This window comes from Parambassis ranga, chromosome 19, assembly GCF_900634625.1.
Source record: "Parambassis ranga chromosome 19, fParRan2.1, whole genome shotgun sequence".
Classification (NCBI taxonomy): domain Eukaryota; kingdom Metazoa; phylum Chordata; class Actinopteri; family Ambassidae; genus Parambassis; species Parambassis ranga.
The window spans coordinates 3706360-3720288 of NC_041039.1; the positions used below are offsets into that span (position 1 = coordinate 3706360).

At 40.9% G+C, this 13929-nt stretch overlaps 1 protein-coding gene across 3 annotated transcripts in view; it reads right to left on the minus strand.

The window, feature by feature from the left end:
* The window catches only part of thrab (thyroid hormone receptor alpha b), a 94196-nt gene that overhangs the window by 73870 nt on the left and 6397 nt on the right, over positions 1 to 13929 (minus strand). Inside the window, exons 1-2 of one of the 3 annotated variants that reach the window (XM_028432083.1) lie at positions 595 to 681; positions 442 to 511 (exon numbers count right to left, since the gene is read on the minus strand). The exons of 1 other annotated variant lie outside the window; for it this stretch is intronic. The gene's annotated coding sequence lies outside the window, so the exon portion shown is untranslated. Of the gene's footprint in view, positions 1 to 441; positions 512 to 594; positions 682 to 13929 lie in introns of those variants that run through there. One more of the 3 variants, XM_028432082.1, reaches the window with a different exon arrangement.

Genomic DNA, 13929 nt, shown 5'->3' on the forward strand with positions numbered 1-13929 from the left:
GTCAAGTTTTCTTAATGTGCCAGCACACATAAAGCTGCTGTCTATATAACATGCAGAACATCACCTGTGCATCTCAGGTGGACTTATCTGTTGTTATTTTGTGTGCAGTTTTAACAGGCACAAAGCATGAGAAGCTGATAAATGTGTCAGTGGGCTGAACATGTGTGCTGCACAGCTCAGATATACAGCACATAGGCCCCACCCCGCCCCCACCTCCCTCAAAAGCCAAATGTGATAGCTGCACCTGTGGAAATGAGACACTGTGTTCCAGCATGGAAAAATCGCCTTGCCTCTCCACCACTCTTTTGACTTTGTGACACTATAAGGGTATCGTAGTAACAACACACTCACAGAGCCCACTGTGAAAGGTCTGCGATAACTAAGTCAGTACACTAAGAGCAATGCTGCGTGATCTGCTGTGTTGTGAGCAAAGCGTCTTACCTTTGTGGTCAGCTGTCTTCAGGGTTGTTGTCTGTACATTACATCCAAGTTTTCAAGGTCTCAGGGAACTCTGCAATCACAACAAATGATCTGTGATTCCTTCATTTCTTTGCCAGCAAAAGACAAACATCCAGAAGGCCCAACACTCCTTACAGGCTTACAGAGGGATCCTGTGAGACAGGAGTTAGTCAAATCCTACAGATAGCCATAGCTCTAGCACAAGGAAATCCACATGGCCACCGATGCATGAATGTACTGACATGGGAGGAGCCTCAGAGTTCAGGAGAGGGAAAATCCCAGAAGGAGGTTTTGTTGTCTATGAAAACCGATGTTAGATTTTCATGTGACCAGCTTACCACTAAAAGGCTTAGTAGTCTAATCCTTTAGCCAAATGAAGTGTCTAACTCAAGGCTTAGGCTGGCCAGAAGAATTGAGGAGCGTTTATAGCATGAACTTTGCTAGACTTTCAGAAAGGCAGTACACACTGCTCTGTGATGTGGGCTCTGATCAGTAACTCTCTTAATCATCTCTATGGCTACTTTACTGTGCACCAAGGCCTATGACTCACACCTGGGGTACTACTACTGCACAGGAACCTTATCTTAACCCTCGGGCGTCATTGTGGACTTTTTTGTCCACTTGCCCAATTTTTGCCTCTTTACCTGGCCACCATTTTATCTGTGTTGGTGCATATGGAACATTTTTTTGTAACAAAGACTCTCTCGAGACACATTTTAGAATTCCAATTTAAATTTTTCAAATACATCACCAGAACATGGTGAAACAAATTTACTACCCTTTTGTATCGTTCGTGGACAAAAACGTGTTAAACAACTTCAGCCCTGCTCAAAACTACCAAACATTAAATCATTTTGAGGAAATGCCAGTTAGATTGCCTGATGTCGCAGTAATTTTTTATGAAGAAAACACAAAAAATGAGTTATTTTCCACAAAACAAAATTTAGGTGGCTGAGGCATTATTTTTAAATCTGTCATGGATATGTCAAAGATTAGCCAAAATATTGAGTTTGATGCATTATTAGTTTTTGTGTAGCAGCAGTTTTAAAATTTACTACCCTTTTGTGTCATTCAGGGACAAAAACGTCCACTTACAAAAAACTGCTATAAAAACTTAACAGATTAATATTTTTTCTTGTATTTTTCTGCAGAAATATGTTAAACTTCAGCCCTGCTCAAAAGTACCAAACATTAAATCATTTTGAGGAATTTAACCCTTTAAATGCCAGTACCTGATGTCACAGTATTTTTTACTAAGAAAACACAAAAATGAGCTTTTACAAGTCATGCAGAAAAAGATTCCTGATATTTTTAGCAGTGGTGTCACTGCAATGTTTGTCTAGCAGAGTGTGCTCTGACAGACTTTAGATAATGAATGAACGTGCCATTTGTACTGGTACTGGCATTTAAAGGGTTAAATTCCTCAAAATGATTTAATGTTTGGTACTTTTGAGCAGGGCTGAAGTTGTTTAACATATTTCTGCAGAAAAATACAAGAAAAAATATTAATCTGTTAAGTTTTTATAGCAGTTTTTTGGAAGTGGACGTTTTTGTCCAAGAATGACACAAAAGTGTAGAAAATTAAAGTGACGCATAAGGGTTAAATATGTATGTTTTTTTTAACTAGTGACTATAACAGCTTTGGTCTTGATGTAAGTGATCATTAAAGTATATTATATTTCACATTCAATTATTTTATACTGAACAGGCCCAAATCTGCCACTTTGCATTGGATCAAATAAAGTGATCTGGCAGAGGAAAATTGAATAATGCTTCACATCTGTGTCCTGTCAGGACTGCACACAAACACATGCACACTTAGTCAGACAAACATACTATATTGTGACAATTAAGACTATTTTTTACCATGCAGGTAATATCAAAGCCAGTAAATATCATGGAGCAACACTAAAAGCAGCATGCTGTTGTCACATTTATGACATCAGATTGAGCTGCACACCTGTTTAAGCAGTTCAGAAAACACATGTTTTCCCCAGGCTCAGTACAGAGATCAGTCATGGAGTTAGTTCCTTTGTTGACTGGCCCTTCTCCATGGTAGAAGACCAAGAGTGTAACCAGCTAACTGTTTAGTTACCCTTAGAACCTTGGTATACTGTCTCAAGCAGCCACTACCTTGCTGCGGGGTGTTTAGCCTAAAGTGAGGGTTAGCAGGATCATGAAGGTGGCTCTCTTTTAACCTGCTACATGACCACAGTAACTTATGCTGCAAATTTTACCAGGTCAGGATCAGGATATGTTCAGAGTTTCAGCTGTCAGTATGACACTGACAGAAAATGAATTCTTTCATTATCAGTCTCTCATGTAGAATATAATGTTACTGAAATTTTAAAACATATTAAAATATGTTTATCTGAACACTCATCTTAAAAGGGTTTTTTTCATTTCTGTAACTGCAGCATTGGTTTAAATGTAAAGAGGCACTGCATTTTAAATGGTAAAATTAATTAACATTATGATCAACATTACATGACATTTAGTTCCTTTCATTATGCCTCTCTGGTCTTTTTTTGCTGCATCAATGTTTTTTTTTTATCATGAAGTAGTATAAAGTCCCCTTATCTGTCCATCATAAACACCTGTTCTTTCTGGATAAAGTCTGTAACCCACAAACGCTCACTTTAATGTGAACACGAACAGAGCCTGAGGCAGAAAGCCTGGATTGACAAGAGACACTGTGATATACCAGTTATCTCTAATTGAGAGCTTTGACTTTGCTTTCTTAAGAACAGTCTGGCTCTGGCCAGCGTTCTTCACGAAACACCACCCAGATGTATCACAACATCCTGTGTGTGACACATATTCTCAGTCTGACTACACCAATGTAAGCAACACACGTTTTACCCAAGACACCTTCTGATGTTAGTCACATGAGTATGTGTAGCCTGACAGCTCTATGGCTAGATGAAGACTTTGACCTGTAAAAAGCATTACTACCTGTAACATCTTTGTGATTTTGTTTTTCTTGAGTTAACAGTAGCTCACTGTGCTTTCAGTACTTTACCTGTTCAGGTAAAGATCAGAATCCTGTGCAATCATCAGAATAACAACAAGTCAGGCCTGATCAATGTATCGCTCACTCAGGCTGATGCATTTAACATGTCAACACATTTTTTTACAAGTCATGCAGAAAAAGATTCCTGATATTTTTAGCAGTGGTGTCACTGCAATGTTTGTCTAGCAGAGTGTGCTCTGACAGACTTTAGATGAGAATGAATGAACGTGCCATTTGCTTGCTTTGATTAAGAACCAGCCCACATCCCAGACTTCACACACTTCATTGCATAAAATGTTATGGTTTTTTTTACCAAGTTGTTATTATCAGATGACATTTAGCCCAGTGGCAACAACACCAGTGGCACTTTACCTCATGACTCGACATAAGGTCACTCCTATCTTGCATTGAGAAGATAATGAAATAATTCTAGGATGCACCCAAATGAGACAGCCTGTTGGCACCCTATTATCAAGAGACACACAGAACAGAACTGGTGGCCTTTGATTTCATCTCACAACCGTCACTGTCCTGCAAATTAATGTTGGTATGGGGGTCAGGAATTTCCGGTGTTTTGTCATTTTAAAGTTTGACCGTTAAATGTCATACAAGAGTATCCTCATATTGAACACAAAGAAAGCACTGACAGCTAAATGTAATTTTAGGCAGAAATGATTCAATTCTTTTAATCCAAACAGAGTCCCAGTCGTGTAAAAGTAATGTACTTTTCCGTGGCTAAAAGTTGCCCTTAAGCTTGAGGATTTGGCAGCACTGGAGCATCTCTCTCACACTAACACAAGCAAGCATAAAATCTCACCAATGTACCGAACCGAAAACTGTGACATCAGAACTATGCAGTAAACCAAACAGTGGATTCTGTGAACCATTCCACCCCTAATGCTTACCCATTTACTGCTATTGTAATTCCGTGTGGCCACACATCTGATTCTCTAGCTAATCCGTATGCTAAACCAGCTCTTAGCCACTCAGGGAGGGATAAATATGCATCAGCACAGGTGGGACAGATAAGAGGGCCTGCCGCTCAGAGGTAGGGTTAAACCTGACTCAACCCGGCATTATGCTGTGTAGAGTGTTAATGCAGCATGTGGCCAATGAAATACACCACCAAAACTGATATGACCAAAGAGTTCTCCACAGCATGTGTTCATGTCACAAACTGTATGTAAAGAGTGCTTTCAAAGCTCAGAGTGGCCAAGTGGCTCTGCCCGACGGTGTGTATAAGTCTGCTTAATGCCCAGGTAATCCAAATATCGGCAAGTGGTGCCGTATTAGTGTCAGTTTAGATTTATGTTGCTTTTTTTTTATCAAATCTTTATGTGATTAAAGGTTTGCAAAGCCTTGTATTTAGTTTCCAGTCTTTAAGAGTTGCACCTGTATTGGGCCACCATTGCTGTAGTGACACTCCATAACAAAACCATAGATAAATTACTATTTAGTTACAACAAATTAAAGAAGACCACCACAACCACATAACAGCATGGGATGCTTTTTGTGTTAATGTTGTGAGTTTTTTGACCAAAAACAGAGAGCTGACACTACAGCAGGAAATCACTAATACACTGCTCTGACTTTACACTGAGAGAAGCCAAATTATTTTTTCCTAGAAAAACAAACCTACAGATGAGCTCTAGTCTTGTGACATGCTTTAGCGCACAGCACACAGCTGCACAGAGAGGTCACTGCATTGTGAGGTTAAGCAGATGGTCATGACAGATTAAAGTAAGAGCTGGGTTTTAAAAGCATTAAACAATATTACTTGTTCCTTAAGGCCTATTTTGAAAACTATCTTGAACCTGAAAACATTCTAAATTTAAAAACAGGAAAATCCATTTAATTCAAGCCATGGGGAGGAATAAATTAGCTTTGAGTCGAGGCTGTGTGGGTCCAGGTTGTCTCCTTAACTTATGCTCCTGTTAGGTTGTTAACTGCACTCCATTTATGAATGTCTGAAGAAATATTTGCCTCAACTATGACTATGTCAACATGTTTTTCATTGTTTGTGGATGGCACAATCTTAAAGGCTAACCTGTCAAGCAAACAACAATTATGTCACAATACAATAAATTAAGATGGCAAGCCACCCGTGAAAATAAGAAGAGAAATTCGCACATGCCTACAACTTTACATATTGCTGTCAAACATTTGATAGAGATGTCAATAAAAAGAAGCACACTAAGCTCTCATGCAAAGCTGTGTGAAGCCTTGTGAGATCACAGTATTTCTAATTTGGTATGCCAGTCCCACCTACCACTGTTCTGTAGGCAGACTGAGATGTTTAATCTTCAAGATAAAAGAAATCTCTCTTGTAAGATGACAGCACCTCCCACTACTAGATGGCAGTTATTGTTAATCTTTTTTGGACAAAAATGATGTTCGGGACAAAGCTGTTTGTCAAAGTTTTCACTTTATAAACAACATCAAGTTTTTCCACATCACAATAAAACAGGTAGAAAACATAAGATGACCTTTGGCGAGACCTAACCTAATCCCCCCAAAAAACACCTAACCTAATAAAAAAAAAACCTAACCTAATTCAAAAAACAAACACCTAACCTAATCCAAGCTTCAAAAAGGAGACACCAAATGCTTGCTGACACTGCCAAACCAGCCAAACCCATTGAATGCATCCATATGTTTGCATATTATGCAAATCACTCTCACTACCTTAAGCGTAAATCAGTGTACATCCATCTGTGTGTGTGTTTGTGTGTGTGTGAGGGACCCTGTCCAATCCAGCTTACACAATTTATTTTTACCATCCCTCATGTTAGATGTGCCACCTCTAGAGATTCGCTTTTCAGGACCGATAATAGTCACAAACAGAATAAACTTAATTTTCTTTAACTTGGTTACAGATAAGTACAGCATGTACTATATTAATGCTCATTCCAAATCTAATCCAATTCATTGTTCCTACACGGCTTTGTGTATAGAACAAGTCATTTCCACATGGGATTAATCCAGTGTGCTTTACTTTTTTAGAGCAGTCTGTTCATGAGGTTTGCATAGTTTAATAGCTTAGCTGTTATGTGTGGACTTAGACACACACACTCACTTACTCACACACACACACACACACATACACACACAGTGGTGCAACTGAGCCAATGTGGAGATTGATCAGCTGGGCTGTGTCCAAATTAAAGCCTGTCCTCTGCAGACACGCCAAGCATAATAACTCTCTCCTCTCTTTGCACTTCTCCTTGGCCAGGGAAAGTGGGGAGTAAAAAAAAACACATGCATGAGAGGAAAGGAGGGAAATTGAGGAAAAAAGAGATGCAATTGGATAATGTCTTGACACCCATCTCAGAAAAAAGGAATGCTGGCTCTCAGATGTCTGACCCATTTTCTGCTCTTGCTTTCCTCCTTTCTCTCTAATTTCCTTCCTTCCTCTAATCTACAGGAAAAGGCACTCTCTGAGTCATCTTCAGTGAAGCTACGGAGACTGAGCTATGCATATCTATGAAACACATTGAAACACATCTACATAATCTACATATGCCAACTTGATCCCTAGGAAAGCTCAGCAATAAAAAAGAGAACAGACCATGCCGTGCTTCAATAAACGAGTGTTTTAAATTCTCTGTGTGGGCTGTGTGTTTCTACCTTATGAAAGGCAGCAACGTGTGCTATGTGTTCAGCAGTATGCTTAATGAATGGCCTGTGTTCAGTGACAGTTTAATAATCACTTATTCACTCACTGGAAATACAGTGGAAATATAATGTTTATTCCAATAATAAATCAGTCACCACAACTGCTGGATGCAAAGACAAAAACATATACTGTGTTCCAATGTTCCAATTTAATCAGGGCATAAATGAAAACAAGGTATTGTATTCTTAGGAGATGATTGACCAGATGACAACATGTAGTGTTAATTTAATTCAATTCAATTCAGTTTCAATTTAATTTTATTAATATAGCTTTTTTCAATCAGAATTGTCTCAAAGACACAGAGCCTGAACCCCCTTAAGAGCAACAGAAACACTCACTACAACTCCAACTGCTCAGTGGATCATGTTTGTGTCCCCCTGACTGCATAGGCCTATGGCAGCATAGCTATGCTGAAAGTTAAAAATTTATTAGCCCTATGATACCTGTTATACCTGTGGCTGAGGCCATATCAACAAGTGACTGTATCTATACAGTGAGATATGATCCCTTTTGCTGATTCCTGTCTGAACTCATGCTGCTGCGTTCTGGATCAGCTGCAGGCTGTTGATGGAGTAATGTGGACATCCTGACTAGGGATGTCCCGATCAGGTTTTTTTGCCTTTGAGTCCGAGTCCGAGTCATTTGATTTTGAGTATCTGCCGATACCGAGTCCCGATCCGATACTTTCAAGATTCTCTATAAAGGCGGTAAATAGGATTTCAGACACGCAGCAGCTCATCGAGACCTCGCACCAAAAGCAACTGTCATACCTAGGCCTGTCATGATAACAGATTCTGCTGGGTGATTCATTGCCAAGATAAATTATTGTGATAATCGATAATATTGTCGTTTTGAGACCATGTTCAACTAATATAATGATAACAACATATAATGCAAGTACACCCTTTCAAAGATCAATAAACTTTCATTTCTAAAGAACATTTAACACTGGAAAGGCCCCCAATCATCAACATTATTATTATTATTGTTATTATTAATGATATTAATATTAATGTTAATATTATTATTATTATGAGTAGTGGTAGGCCTATTACCATGGCTTATCTGAGCATAGTCAATGGAGTTAAGTCAAACCAACTTGCACGTCATGAGCATCAGAGCCAAACAACACGCACTTTCTGGGAGCGGGCTCACCTGTACGCACATGTGCTTGTGTGCGCACGCGTTTGCATGTGTGTACGCGCATCAGGCCGCTGCAGACAGCTGCAGTGAATTTTACAAATGCCACCATGTAGACAGAAACACATAGAAACTGATAGCAGAGATGGCACCAGAGGACTGGGCAAGCGAACTAGAATGGGTGGCGCTGCAGCGAGTGCCGCCAGTGAGAAGGCAGAGAACTTCACTCGTACAACGCGGACTCTCTCTGATAGCAGGTTCTATACATGAGCATGTTTAGTGTCGTGGTGAATTGTGGCAAAGTGTTGAAACGGTGTTGAGCAGCTTCACAGCTCTCTGTGTTGCTGTAACGTCCAAGCCCTGCAGCGCTGTGACGCACCGTGGCGACGCAGACAGCGAGCTGACCGTGGTCTGCTCAGAACATCCCGTAAACGTTACACAATGAGTTAAAAAATAAGAACTACCTGTTGATTTGACACATTTTAAGACAGAAGCCGCGGGCCATATAAAGTCCGACGGCCTTTATACGCTACGACGCACCGGAGTGACGCCTTTTGTCATCCAGTCTCTTTGGAGAGGGGGAGAGAGAGAGAAAGAGAGGAAAACAAACCAGCATGCAAATGTAATTTATCGTGCAATTAATTGATTTGTTGTTTATCGCGACAGGCCTAGTCATACCCCTACACTACAGGACACAGAGCCACCCTGCACAGAAGGCGTTAACTTTGAGAGTCCTAATAAATATATATCCGAGTCCTGATCGGGAGGTAACATCCGATTCCGATCGAGTCTGAAATCACGTAATCGGGCCCGATTTCCGATCACGTGATCGGATCGGGACATCCCTAATCCTGACAATAGTGAGTTGCAGTAGTCCAGTCTAGAAGTAACAAAAGCATGAAAAAGTTTTTCAGCATCACTCTCAGAGAGGATGCTCCTGATCTTAGCAATATTAAGGAGGTGAAAGAAGTCATGTCCTGATCAAAGATAACTCCGAGGTTCCTCACAGTCGTACTGGAGGCCAAAGTAATTCCATCCAGACAGAGAATGTGAACATACACGAAAATAAATATCATGGTGAACATTATATAACTAACAAACATACACCCCCTCCTTTCCCCTGATTTTAAAATGCAACCCTAATATTAAAGCTGCAAGATGACGGGCCCGATGACAGCAGCCGCTGCCTCTCCTATCGGCCCACGACCTCTCTCCCGGCTGTACCGGCACAAGCTGTGGTCTGCAGGGCAGAAGAGTACAGCAAAACACACATGTACAAAAGTCCTCCAGCCAGCAGGTGGCGCAGTGACTGTAGCATATCAGCATGTATATCTGTGCAGTGTCCGATGTTCAGCATGACTGTAAAGTTTCATCCACATAGGATGAAGTATGTGGCGAAGGGTCAACTTTGTGGCGGCGCCACGGCCAGACCGTGTGACGAAGTGCTGCGTTAACTTTTGGTCTCTAATGCCTTAAGAGTATCCGGACCAAGTTTCAGATGGATTGGACAAATCCACTAGGAGGAGTTCGTAAAAGTGCGGGGAGTGAAAATTGCAAAATGTCGCAGGTTTTTCAAAATGGCATGGCGTTTTAGAGTATACCTCCAAGAGACTTTTTTTCTTGTCTAGAGGTGATACATATGTGTACCAATTTTCGTGTCTGTAGGTCAAACGGGGAAGCAGATCACATTCCGGGGGGGCTGCAGAGCCATGTGGCCACGCCCACATATGACGATGAGGTGATATGAAAAGGTGCACAGGGGCTGATGTCATGATAGAGTAAGAGGCAGGTAGGATGAACAAATCAAGAAACACAGCAGCTTTCTCTATGGTGGCGAAGGGTCACCTTTGTGGCGTTGCCCCGCCCACACGGTGTAACATCGAGCTGCGTTTTTGATAACTTTTGCTCAGCCATGTCTTCAGAAGCATGTGACAAAAGTTCAGGTCTGTCAGAGTATTTCCCTAGGAGGAGTTCATTAAAATACATAGTGTGGAACATGGATAATCAGCCTGAACACAATTCATACCGCCAGTAGGTGGCACTATAAGAGTTAAGAGTGCTCGGGCCCTAATCATGTAATTAATGATTAATGATTAATGATTAATTCTACGGTCAGTTCTATATTATGTGCCAGAAATATTGTCAAGAGTTTTTAAATTGTACTGTATTGTACTACCATTTGAAATTTCAATTTGAAATTGAATACCCCTGATCTAGAGTATGGAGCCTGGCCTCTAGCTCACTTAGCCTCACCTCCAAGGCTATGAATATGCTACACTTTCTACAAACCTCACTCTCACTAAAGGAGGCAGAGGAGTAACTAAACATTTCACACACCTTGTAGAAGACGGGACAGAAGGAGGCAGAGGGAGAACAACTGGAAGAAGCCATGCTAACACTAAGCTAAGCAGTTAATAAATGTTTTGCTTGTGTACTTCTTTGTTAAAAACCAACCACAGTAAGAGATAACACAAAATACAATTCAATTAAAGTAAATCTGTAAAATCTGTAACACCAAACACCAACAGGTGAACAAGCAGGACAGAGCAGAAACAGGATGAGTAAGATAGTAACCATGTTCAGTGTGGCCCTGCACAGGAGCTACTGAACAGCCCGGTTTTATAGTGATAGATCAACAAGCTTAAGTGACAATCTGTGGACAAACAAGAGGGTCGGACTGCGTGTGGCAGACGGTCGAGAAGACCAGAGGTCACCTTCAGTCAACTAATCCTCCCCCCATGTCAGATAAGTGTCACACAAAGGAACAACAAGAGGAAGCAATGGACTGCAAACATTGTATTTCACAAGACATACACACACACACACACACACATACAAAATGAATATATGTAATTATAGTCCAGCACATGATCTGCATGGAACCCTGCCTGTATGGTAATTCCGTTCTCCCTCCCTCTCTCACACACACACAAACATGAATAGAAGGTCAGAGAAGTCAACGCTCCCTGCTTTGGGACAGAGAAGAACTACAGATAGATAGATAGATAAAGTCTTTATTGTACCCTTTGGAATAATCTTCTTCACACATCACTTCATGTTCCTAAGCAGCAGATGTAAATAATAACAGGCGTCTCACAAGGAGTATCCCAAACATAAACAGCACCATATACAACATTTCACACATACATAACTCACAGCAACGTTTACACCATGTCCCACATTTCCCCCCACCATTTCCCCACATACACAACTTGCAGATTAGAAACAGGTGGACAGAGCAGACAACATAACACAAATAGAATACAGGAGAAAGGGCAACTGTTACAGGAGTTTGTTTAATGCAGTGATAGCTGAGGGGACAAAATTCGTCTTGAAATGGCCTTTTATCCAGTCCAGGGCTCTGTATCTGCGGCCAGATGGGAGTAGAGTGAAGTGGGTGGTCAGGACTGTTTGTTATTGCTCATGCAAGGCATATGATAGCTGTGTCATATGCGTCAGTAAAGCTGGGGGTGGGAAGATGTATTAATATGGATGCTATGTGTGAGATTTTAGAGTTTGTTCTTGCTGGTAACAGGTAGTATAGTGAAGAAACAGGGGGAGCAGGGTTGAACGATACTTTTGTAAAGTAGCAGCAGAAGGTGGGAGGCAACATCTCTGTGCACGTTTCTGTGTAACAGTGACATGTTCATTGAAGTTTATCTTATTGTCTATGGTAAGTCCAAGATATGTGAAAGCACTGATCTGTCCAACTGGTTGACCATGGATAGTGATTATGGAATGGATGGAATGAGTCCAGGGAGTGATTTTCATGTGTGTATGACCAGTTTTTTTGTTTTGCCAGAGCTGGAGGTAGTTGTCAGTACAAAATCTTTGATGGCCTGATGGTAAGTTGTGATGGAGCTGTTGTCTGTGAGTAGTCCTACTATGGCTGTCGTCTGCATATTTTTATGTAAATGGTGATGGGTAGTAAACTCTGACAGTCATTTGTGTAGAGTGTGTACAGGAAGTGACTGAGGATGCAACCTTGAGGGGCTACGGTGTTGGTGATGTCATTGTCCTATTTTCACGGTATGTGGCTTATTGCTGAGGAAGTTGTATATCCAGTGGGTATATCCAGATGTGAAAGTAGACTTGCTCTGGGGACCAGCTGGAGTCCATCCATCTGGACAAAGGTCAGGGACACAACTCAGAGAACTCAAGTGGCATTTTGGAGCCTGTTCTCAGGGCCCTGCCAGCTTGTCACTCTCTTTAGTCACCCTGGGCCTCCAAATAGCCAGATCAATTTTTCTTTTTTCTCAATCAGAACAGCACAAATCTGAGAGGTGGATCTATTCACTGAAATCTGGCTAAGGTCTGAACACACAAATGCGGCAAGTAAAGAAATGTACCTATGATGAACCCTACTCCTCATACAGCATAGATTGTTCAGTCCACCATGCCTATACCTTTGTTTTGTCTACAGTTTTAAATGTAATAAGCTAGAGCTAGCTGCCCCTTTATGGCAGAGGCTTTCCCGCCTTTGTGAAAGATAGTTGGCAAAAAACCTAGTGGAACAAGTGGAAGGACCAATGTGGCTGTTAATGAAACATGCACAACTGTGTGTTGTATTGTGTACAGAAAAAAAACATAAGATATTTTTATTGATACCATTTAGTAATAGAATGCCTTCATGTTGTCATTGTTTTGATATCAACATGATGCAACTGGCCATGTCAAATAAATCATTAAATGTCATTAAAGACATTCCCACTCATACAGGAAGTTGTTCCGGGCTGATGGCAGGATCTCACTTCGCTCAGTGTCATCTTGTAGTAAACAAACCTGAGGCAGGTTTGACTGAGTTGTACAGACATGGAGCAGGCTGGCTCAAAAATAAACTGCAACTATACTTTTTGTATATTTCTATACTAACATCGTACAAACACTAAATAATTAAATGTGTTTTCTTCAGACGGCAGTGATCAGCACTTGAACTAAGAATAACTGCCCACATGTGTGTGGTGTTTCAGATGTCTGAGTGTTTTTGCATATCAATTGCACAAGACTAAATGGAAGTGTGCAGTATGTGTGCCCGTATTTGTGTGCTGTTGCAGGCCAAAGTTACAAAGGCAGTGATACACACACTGATCACAGAGTGGTCACCTCACACTTTGACTATTGAGTTTCCCTGCTATCCAGGCCAGCTATGTTGAGGGAAACATGAGCCTGTCCTCTACAGGAAACACAGAGATGATTGAGAAATGCAGTGGCAGAAAATGTATATAGAAAACTGAAAGCCCACTCTGCCACACACACACACAACACATACATTTGTAACAGAAGAGGTGTTACTTTCATTATGAGTGAGAAACTGAATAAACTTGGGACTTCATAGCTTGTTTGTTAGCATTTGTTGATTGGCTGCAGTTAAGACAACTCAAACCAGGAATGTTCATACCAGCCAGATCAGCAAGTCTTTTGGATATTGTACACTCATACACACACAGGCATGCACACACACTAAGACGAACACACACACATGCAGTGCCTCAGGGCACTTGGCATGAACTTTTGCATTCTGGACCTCCCAGTGCACAATACTCTATCAGGTATAGATGTAGCATGCTCCCTATCATGACAGTACACAAAAAGGACAAATAAAATGAAATGTAGGCTCAAGTAAAAAGCAGAGAAAATCATC